This window comes from Xiphophorus maculatus, chromosome 14, assembly GCF_002775205.1.
Source record: "Xiphophorus maculatus strain JP 163 A chromosome 14, X_maculatus-5.0-male, whole genome shotgun sequence".
In the NCBI taxonomy this organism is placed as follows: Eukaryota; Metazoa; Chordata; class Actinopteri; order Cyprinodontiformes; family Poeciliidae; genus Xiphophorus; species Xiphophorus maculatus.
Window position 1 is genome coordinate 18935753 of NC_036456.1, and position 8987 is coordinate 18944739.

Sequence of the window (8987 nt, forward strand, 5' to 3'; positions counted from 1 at the left end):
AGCCAGTTTAATGGTTCAATGTTTAATTCCTGAGTAATTGTAGAGAAGAAAATGTACTAAAGAAGCTTTTCCTTCATCTCACTCCTTCTGTACACGCTCAGCCAAGAGCCCCTGGCCGACAGGGGGCCCTCCCACAAAATAAATATTTCTTATAGAGATAGAAAAAAAATGGAGATAGAAAAAAGCACAAATTAATCACATAGTGTTTATAAAATTGTTTTAGCAGTAAAAATGAAATGTTCCCACTCCCAGACCAAAAAGCACACATCCATATTTGCACTGATCCCCCCTGGATCTGCATGAAATGTTCCTGCTTAGCGCGCTAGACGGTGACGGTGTTCAGCAGCAGTCAGTGGAAGACAAGGACGGCTGTAGCTGTTACTAAGCTGCCTAGAAAATTAATAAAGTCAGGTTTTTAAAAAGAGAGAGAGAAAAAGACAAGAGTCAATTTATAGCCCAGAGAGGTGGGTAGACTGTATGAGATTATCAACCATTTAGCACAGTTAGCTTAGCTTTGCCTCCATTTCACTAGCATTTAATGAATGAAGGAAAGAATCTAACAACATATTCATATATTTAACTGGCACCTGTACTTCATACCACAGTTAACAACAGATGAGCCAGCTCTGGCTGGTGAGCAACACAGTGTTCAATGACAAGCAAGTTAGCCTCACTCCAGGGAATCTGTGGATTTTTCCTCTCTCTACTCTTTTTACAGCTACACAACAAAAACAATTTATTTATTACTCACATAAATTAAAACAATCGTCATAAAATCTTACATTAGCACATTAGCAGTGAGTGAATGAGGTTGATTAACAACACTAAGACCCTGCTCTAACAGCAGCTCAATGACAACTTGAAACTTTGTTCTTCAACAGGCAATGCTTGGATAGGTCTCTACCATGAGTTGTACAACAGCTGGAAATGGTCCCTGACTGCCAGCAGCTTCTATGGAGCTGGAGAGTATAAATTTATTAACTGGATATCTGGCTCACCCAATGACCTCGGGGGACAGCAGCATTGTGTTAGGTTTTTAAGTGACGACACGTATTTGGGTGGATGGGATGACTGTCAGTGCTCGGACCTAAGACGTTTTTTGTGTTACACTGGTAAGATTTTCTTTCAGTTTACACTAAAAGTCTGTTGTTCTTTTGTTATATAAAATCTCCTGAACACTGAAATGTTGGTCATGGGGAAAAGGTGGAAATGTTGTTTCCTTCTTTGCTCATGTAATTCTGGTTAAAGCCACTTGATGGCATCAGTTTCTCTATTCCCTTATAAATGACATGACTGGTAAACTTCAAGCATTCCTAAACATCAATCTGTTTTATTTGTAGGTATAGTCGGTGGCTGAATTGGACCGAAGCTCAGCGATTCTACAGAGAGAATTATATTGACCTTGCCAGATAATAAAAGCACAATATTAAAACAAATTGAAATTATATGTAATGTACTACTTAGCACTATGAGTTTTCTTTTCCCACTTTTGTGTCATTGCAGTAATTCAGCAGCAAAATTTAAACTTATGAACCTACAAAGACATTCAATCAATCAATCAAATTTTATTTGTATAGCACATTTCAGCAGCAAGGCATTTCAAAGTGCTTTACATCATTACAAACACAGGAATACAAAGCAACATCGAATCAATAATCAAAACAAAGCATTAACTCAAGTTCCATCAATAAATTTGTAATTGATTACATTTCAAATACAATTCTAAACAGGTGGGTTTTCAGTTGAGATTTAAAAGAAGTCAGTGTTTCAGCTGTTTTACAGTTTTCTGGAAGTTTGTTCCAAATTTGTGGTGCATAGATGCTGAAAGCTGCTTCTCCTCATTTGGTTCTGGTTCTGGGGATGTAGAGCAGAACCAGAAGACCTGAGAGGTCTGGAAGGTTGATGTAATAAAAGCAGATCTTTAATGTATTGTGGTGCTAAGCCGTTCAGTGATTTATAAACTAACAACAGTATTTTAAAGTCTATCCTTTGAGCTACAGGGAGCCAGTGGAGGGACTTTAAAACTGGTGTTATGTGCTCTACCTTCCTTCTGTGATGGCTGGTATTCATTAACATTTTATTTTCATTTGAAAATAAAAAAAAAAGTTTGTCCTTTTTATATGCTTTATCATTATGTGCTGCTTAGTTTACCTGTCCTGAGAAATAAATAAAACTATATTGAAGTTTGTTGTTGAAATGTCAGAAAATGTGGAAAAAATAATCATAATCCAAGACAAAGAAAGTTATTATCTGCAGAACCAGTTCAGTTTTCCTGTTGTTTTTCTGTAAATTTCTTATTTCACAGTATATGAAATCAAGCAGAAAATAATAACATCAGAACACTACTAGATGGCATCGAAGTGTGGATTGGGCTTTATCGGGACAAACTGTGGTGAGATAGCAGCCCCTACCTGTTTCGACACTGGGAGACTGTTGGATAAATTGTATTATTAGTAATTATCAAATATTTGTTGTATCATGTAGCCTTGTAGTTACATTTAGATAATGTTTCTGTGTGTTAAATAACTTTGATTCTATCCTGAGACTGCCCTGGGAAATAGGGGTGACAGCTACTCACAGCAGCTGTTGCCCTGCAGGACTTCCTGCAAGACAGAGGTATTAATTGCTCCCAGCAGAGTTTTACAGGCCTGACAATAAACTCTGCTCTGTGCTTCTTTGTGATACAAAGCCGTTGCTTTGAAGCTATGCAATGTGTCTTGTTTCACACCGGGCCTGGAGCAAGAAAGATTTAGAGTATAGATAACATGTGTCTAGAAGTGAATGTTATTTAGCGCTGCAACCATGTGATGAATGCTTTGACCCCACCCCATAGGGTTGCAGCGCCCCTTGTGGCAGGTTCCTAAAGATCAATAAAATAGAGGGAGCGGGAGATGTGTTTCCAGAGTAGGTGGAGATTTGTAACTGGAAACATCTCTCTGTCTGCTCTCCTCGCGAGTATAAAAGAATCTAACTCTCTTTGTCTTTCCTGTGTTTGTTTAAATTGTCTCTAATAGGTATTTAGACCTGACAGAGACCAGTCAGCCAGACGATGTTTACAGTCAGTAAACCCAATACTGAGGCATAAAATATATCAGTGAAGTTTAAATCTTCCGTTTTTTGTTTCATTTAGTCTCTTTCTAAGTAAAGATGAACTTTCTCACTCAGTCCCAGCCATCACAGAAGGTTTCAGAGCATCAGAACAAGATGAGAGCAGCATCACTCTGCAGTGGAATAATATAAACACCAGCTTTGTTCTCCAGTTTAACGGCACAGAGACAAACATCAGACCACCAGCTGGAGATGGACCAGTAAACTACACAGTATCATCTCTCACTGCTGAACCCAGATACACGTTCACTCTCTTATCTGCTGCTAGTTGTTCAACAGGAAGTAAAAAATACTCATGTGTAATTCCAAGTTCTTCAGAATGCCCTGCACACAAACTTTTCCATCATTAACTCTCTCCACCCATCAAAAGCTTGTACTGCACTTTCCTGTTCTTCTGTCTGTCATAGTTTTGTTACGGTGCTCTATCCACATTCATGATCGCTGTCAGGAGAAAGCTTAAATAAAGGTTTATGAAAGATGATAATAACGAATATGATGAGAACTGGAATCAAATATTCTGGACATTACGTGGTGGCTCACCTTGGATAACTTTATTAGTCAAATAGCTTTTGATGTATAAACATTATCAGTTATTGATTACTGTGTTTTGCCTCTTAGAAAATGCCTTTACTTCTACACAAAAAATAGTCACATCTTCTACGAGTATCCACAATAATCTCTTTAAAAGAATAAATTTTCTATCCTGACAAAAACAACTACTGTATACTGTTTTATAAAGAAATGACTGGTATTCATTTCAGTTAAAGAAGTTCTGGTTATTTGTTGTTGAGGAATGTTATTTGTCGGGATCATTAAGTTTAACAGCCTGGAAATGTTCAAAGTTGATTATCTGGTTTCACTAGGTTTCAAGACACATTTTGTTTTGTTGCCTTGTTTGTTTTTCTTAAATTGTTAATGTTAAGTTCTTTAGATTTTCTAGCTCTCTAAATCAATTATTTTTCCATTCCTCCAGCGTCTCTAGCTTTGTGTTTGATTCTTCCAACCATTTCATAATGACAAATAGTGAAAGAGGTTCACCAAACAAAATGACCTTTAAGTTTTATTACAGCAAAGGATATTGATGAGCAGAAATTTGGTGATTTGGTGGTGACTGTGGCTCTATGGTAGAGTAGTTGTCTTGCGATTGGAAGGTTGTAGGTTCGATTCCAGCTTCCTCCTGCGACATGTCGATGTGCCTCTGGGCAAGGCACTTAACCCCAAATTGCCTACCGATCTGCGTATCGGTGTATAAATGTGTGTGTGTGTTTGTGAATGCGACTGGGTGAATGTGACTAGTGTAAAGTGCTTTGAGTGGTCAAATGACTGGAAAAGCGCTATATAAGTTCAGTCCATTTACCATTTGTTTAAATAAATATTGTTGAGAGAATGTTTTATCATATTTATGTTATAAACATATTTTTGCTCAAACATGCTCAATGCAGTTACACTGGTTTTGTACTGGCAAATGTGACTTAAGATCTGAACCTTGGAGAGATTGTTGCATGGAATAACTTCAGCTGTAAAAACAGCAATATTATTTCCATACACACAATGAGTGACTCTATATTGTAGCATTTCTAAATCTCATTGCTGTGCAGCTTCTGAAAATGCAGAGGGCTACAGAGCATCAGAACAAAATGAGAGCAGCATCACTCTGCAGTGGAATAAAATCAACAACACCACCAGCTTTGTTCTCCAGTTTAACGGCACAGAGACAAACATCAGAACACCAGATGGAGATGGACCAGTGAACCATAGAGTTTCATCTCTCACTGCTGGAACCAAATATACATGCATACTCTACCATGTGTTTATGAATGTTAGAAGCAGTGCTGTAAACATCACAGTTGCAAAAAACAAATCTTTAATCCTTTAATAGCTTAATAGCCTGCTTAAGCTATTAAGCTTAAATTTAATTTAAGCTTTAATTTAAAGCCTTTTCTAGGCTAATTTAAGCCAAGAAAAGTCTTTAAATTAACCTAGAAAAGGCCCAGAAGACTAGAAAAGATAGGAGTTTGGTTTTCTTAAGATTTCCATAACCCACTACTATTGAGTGTCTAAAAGATCCACATGCACAAACAATTGTTTTACCATAAAGCATTGAATCACACTCAATTATAGCACTTTTTCTGAATGTTTATTTTCAATAACAGGTAACCAAATTTCAAAATGAATACTGTACCACGTTGCTAGTTGTTCAACAGGAAGTAAAAAATACTCATGTGTAATTCCTAGTTCTTCAGAATGCCCTGCACACAAACTTTTCCATCATTAACTCTCTCCACCCATCGAAAGCTTGTACTGCACTTCCCTGTTCTTCTGTCTGTCATGGTTTTGTTACGGTGCTCTAACCACATTCATGATCGCTCTCAGGAGAAAGCTTAAATAAAGGTTTATGAAAGATGATAATAATGAATATGATGAGAACTGGAATCAAATATTCTGGACATTACATGGTGGCTCAGTTCTGAGGGTAAGAGTGAGGGAAGTTCACAGATGAATATGTGGAGGATTTTTATGGAGCAGAGGAAAATAAGCAATTTCAAGATGTAAAAATAATGTTTGCCTCTAGGAATCTAAAGTCCCCAAAGTTTCCACAATGTAATTGAACCATTATATTAGTTCCATGAAAAAGTTTCAACTCAATGAAAACATGAGCAATTTTTCAGTGACAAACAACTGAAGGACAAGAGAATCATGAAGTCTCATGATTCATCATTTTCTATTCTTCAACTGACTGGAGATGCAAACAGCCAGCAGTTTCCTTAATGTGCCAAAGTTTATTTGATGTTAAAGCAAAACTAAAATAATTCATCATGAAACGAAAAGATCCTTATTGTAGACTAAGGTTCATCTTAATATCTGCTCCACTCCATCTCTTTTTACACCTTGGATAACTTTATTAGTCAAATACCTTTTGATGTATAAACATTATCAGTTATTGATTACTGTGTTTTGCCTCTTAGAAAATGCCTTTACTTCTACACAAAAAATAGTCGCATCTTCTACGAGTATCCACAATAATCTCTTTAAAAGAATAAATTTTCTATCCTAACAAAAACAGCTACTGTATACTGTTTTATAAAGAAATGACTGGTATTCATTTCACTTAAAGAAGTTCTGGTTATTTGTTGTTGAGGAATGTCGTTTGTCAGGAACCTTAAGTTTAAGAACAAGGAAATGTTTGCTAAATTCAGACTTATGCTGAGATGATCTATGCACAGATATAGAGTCTGTCAACTTCAATTTGTGCACTTATTTAAATAACTAAATTCAAATAATTTAGAGGTTTAAATGGTTAATTAAAGCATAACTTTAACATATATCTGTGGCTGTGCCTGTTTTCACCTACCTACACCTACTGCTTTTTGTTTTACATTTTTGAGAGCTTTATTGTGTAAAATCAAATACCAAATAGTGCATTTGCAGAGCTGCTTCCTTGTTAAGATAACAATTCTCTTCATATGTTTGTTTTTTGGGCTATTTTTTTGTAAATTCTATGTTATATAACAATATCTTAAATACAGGTAGAGAGTGTATATGTTTTTATGTTTTTGTCTGAAACTAAGAGTAGCGTCCTAGTTCAGACTTTTTTTTGCAACAGTTTTCAAAGTATTGAAATTTGCTTAAAAACATTGAAGCAGTCAGCAAATGGGCAATAGGTTCCAACATGTAGACTTCACATCCTTGAATGTGAAGTCTACTTAGTACTACATGCACTAAGTTATGTAGATTACTGGAACATTGTTTTTCATAAAAGTCATTTAAAATAAAATTTTTTCAAAGCTCCAAAAAACACAGACTTAGCAGCAGTGATGCTTATAAAATAAATATTTTTAAGAAATTGCCTGCTGCATTTTTATTTTGCTTTTTGGTCTCTTTCTCCTGTTTCTTCCTTTTGCCCTTAGAGCCTCAAGAAAAAAAGGATTACCACATGGTTGCAATCAAGCAGTGAGAAAATTGTCAACTGTAATTATGATAATTGTGATTTTTTCCACCTGCTCAGAAGAATTTGATCATAAGTTTGGCAATAAATTTCTACAAGAATTAACTATGAAAATTATATCTTAAACTTGTCCAGTGCTTGGTAGCCTATCAACACTATAGGTAGATTTCTCATAGCTACATATGATGACAACAGGACCAATTGGAAAATAAAGATGTAATCATCTTTATTTTTGATCACATTTTTAATTGTTTTTACAGCAGTATTTTTATATAATTATACTTTTGTAAAGGCAAAAGGAATGAACTCTGACAGTAGACAGTAAATTTTTACATGTAATCCTGCTTCTTAACTGATTGAGGACAACAAAAGTCCTGAACTGGCTGTAGTGCATGTCTGTTCCAGTTTACAAGGTATTTTTGCAATGGACTGTTGACTGTCATATATTATAGGCCAATGGTCATTTGAATTGCACAACAAGTTGCCTATATTCGTTCTTTCTGTCTGAGCAGTGACGAATATTTTAATAGCTTAATAGCCTGCTTAAGCTATTAAGCTTAAATTTAATTTAAGCTTTAATTTAAAGCCTTTTCTTGGCTAATTTAAGCCTAGAAAAGTCTTTAAATTAGCCTAGAAAAGGCCCAGAAGACTAGAAAAGATAGGAGTTTGGTTTTCTTAAGATTTCCATAACCCACTACTATTGAGTGTCTAAAAGATCCACATGCACAAACAATTGTATTACCATGAAGCATTGAATCACACTCAATTATAGCACTTTTTCTGAATGTTTATTTTTAATAATAGGTAACCAAATTTCAAAATGAATACTGTACCACGTTGCTAGTTGTTCAACAGGAAGTAAAAAATATTCATATGTAATTCCAAGTTCTTCAGAATGCCCTGCACGCAAACTTTTCCATCATTAACTCTCTCCACCCATCGAAAGCTTGTACTGCACTTCCCTGTTCTTCTGTCTGTCATGGTTTTGTTACGGTGCTTTAACCACATTCATGATCACTCTCAGGAGAAAGCTTAAATAAAGGTTTATGAAAGATGATAATAATGAATATGATGAGAACTGGAATCAAATATTCTGGACATTACATGGTGGCTCAGTTCTGGGGGTAAGAGTGAGGGAAGTTCACAGATGAATATGAGGAGGACTTTTATTTTAGAGGAAAATAAGCAATTTCAAGATGTAAAAATAATGTTTGCCTCTAGGAATCTAAAGTCCCCAAAGTTTCCACAATGTAATTGCCCCATTATATTAGATCCATGAAAAAGTTTCAACTCAATGAAAACATGAGCAATTTTTCAGTGACAAACAACTGAAGGACAAGAGAACCATGAAGTCTCATGATTCATCATTTTCTATTCTTCAACTGACTGGAGATGACAAACAGCCAGCAGTTTCCTTAATGTGCCAAAGATTATTTGATGTTAAAGCAAAACTAAAATAATTAATCATGAAACGAAAAGATCCTTATTGTAGACTAAGGTTCATCTTAATATCTGCTCCACTCCATCTCTTTTTACACCTTGGATAACTTTATTAGTCAGTGGAATAAAATCAACAATATCACCAACTTCGTTCTCCAATTTAACGGCACACAGATGTTCATCAGAGTACCAGATGGAGATGGACCAGTGACTTACACAGTCTCATCTCTCACTGCTGGAAATAAATGCACATTCACTCTCTTCTCTGTGTTTGAGAACGTCAGATGCAGTGGAGTACAACTTGCTGCTGTCACTGGCATGAATATAAAGTACACTCAATTATTAACAACGAAGGTAAACAATTTCTCTTAAAAAATCTTCAAAATCGTGTTGGACTATCAAGGATTCAAACCTGCTAAAGTCACACTTAACAATAAGTCCAAATTGCAATTTAATGGGAAAAATACTTTTCCCTGAGATAAATATAATCTTT